Here is a 2,128-nt window from a genome sequence, read left to right on the forward strand (position 1 = left end):
TGCTCTTGAACTGTTACATAATTTAAGTACGGTCCCTAACTTTGCACTCACATTTCATTAATCGTAAAAAAGATACACCTAATTATTTGAATGATTTAAAAAATGTTAAATAACTTTAAAAATAATTATCGCATAATTTTTGGAAAACAGCGTTAACTGCAAAGATGAACGATTTGTGATTTGAAAGAGAGGTTTGAATTTTGAGAAACGCCTTTACTGCATTTTCAAAATAAAAAAAAAAACCAAAAGAAAACTAATATTTTAAGCCAAACAATGGTCGCTATGGAAAATAGAGGAAGAAAAACATTGCATTTCGAGCACCCAACAATATTATCGTAACAACTTTTTGAATTTTTATGAAAAATCGAAAATTCCAATTTTGATCGCAAAAAAAAATTAAAATCAAAAATTTTTATTTGCTGTCAAACTATGCAGGATACTGAAAAAAGTATTAAGACAAAAGTCGAAAAAAATGAAAATACAAAAGTTTTTTAACCAAAAAGTATCCATAAATTTGCTATAAACTCTTGCTATAAAAACATATTAGAATTTGCTGAGAACCACCTAACGGTAGGTTGCGTATTTTTAGTTTGCATCGTAAAAAATAACATGGAAAATAAACAAATTAAATTAATAGTAAAAGGACATAACTTGCAATGAAATGTTTAAGAACAATTTTCTTTTCTAAAGGGTGCACACTTTTTTTAATTATAAAAATAAGACAAGGAAAGTATTTTTGTTTCAATATCAATGCATATTATGAATTGTAATAATATAATTTCATTCAGATGATATACATTCTTCAAGGTAGCTGAAAATAAAATGCAACGTAAGAAACAAATAATAGAGTAATCATGAAAAATAAAATTTGTACATTATTTTGCAAAAAGACCACAGTTCAATTAAAAACATTAATTTTCTACCAGAAATGTCATAGTTGATTTTTCTGTTCAAAAAATTAATTTTCAACACAAAAAAAAACAGTGTTATAAACATTATTTCAAAGGAGATCGAATCTATTTCACATTAGGCAGGTAGTGCAGAACCTGCCTAATGTGTAAATACAAAAAAGACAAATTTCCAACCAATTACTTAATTTTTTAACTATAATGGAACAGTTTTTTCAACTTTTTTTTTGAAAATATTCAACAATTTAGTTGATTTTTTTTTCTTCCTTGACTGAGAATTGTTACTTGGTTAAAAACTCATCTCTTTGGTTAGAAACTTGATTTTTTTAAAGAACATGAAGAAAATAAAAATGTATCCCTCATGGTTGAAAATTTAACTATTTTTTGGAAAACTTGCCTTTTTGGGTTGAAAACTCAACAATTTTGTAAATATTTTTCTTCCTTCTTTGCTCGTCCTAGATCTTTGTGCTCGACAATATATGTATCTCGCGCTTTGCGCTCGTTAATGTATTTAACTCACGATATGTGCTCTGTCTTTGTATATCGCCCCCATTTTTGCACAGACTTTTTAAAATTAAAGACATGTACAACTGTAATTTGGTAGTTGTGAATTATCTTTCGTTAAATCTCCTTTGTTGAGGATTCAATTATTTTGTCTAAAATTTGTCTTTTTTGTTTGCATTCGACACATTTTGATGTAAATGAAGATTTTTTCTTGTAGAAATATAAACCATTACAATTTTCGTTCGAAATTAATTCTTTTGGTTGAAAATCTTACTATTCCATTTTTGGGTAATAATTTCTCTTTTTAAGGTTAAAATACCACTACTTGGTTAAATGTTAAACTAATTGAGTAAAAATGGATATTTTTGGCTTGAAGATTCATCATTTTAGTTAACAATTTAATTATTTTGTTGAAAATTTGTTCTTTCTTTGGTTGAAAATTAATCTTTTTTTGTGATTTATGTGATGAGAATGTGTCCGTTAAGGCCGAGGAAGCATCAAAAAAAGAAAATTGACAATCACCAAAATACAGTTGTCGATGCTTTGGCCTTTAATTTTGAAACACCTGCGCACAAACGTGGGGATAAGTAAAAAGACCAAGCGTGTAACGTGTGGTAAATACGAGGGTAGTTCAATAAGTCCTTAGAATGACCAACATATGGCGCGCGAATCGCTCCAAATCATCTGTTTTCAGTCAGCACCACTCCCGACTATAT

The sequence above is a fragment of the Belonocnema kinseyi genome, chromosome 7 (genome assembly GCF_010883055.1).
Source record: "Belonocnema kinseyi isolate 2016_QV_RU_SX_M_011 chromosome 7, B_treatae_v1, whole genome shotgun sequence".
Lineage (NCBI taxonomy): Eukaryota > Metazoa > Arthropoda > Insecta > Hymenoptera > Cynipidae > Belonocnema > Belonocnema kinseyi.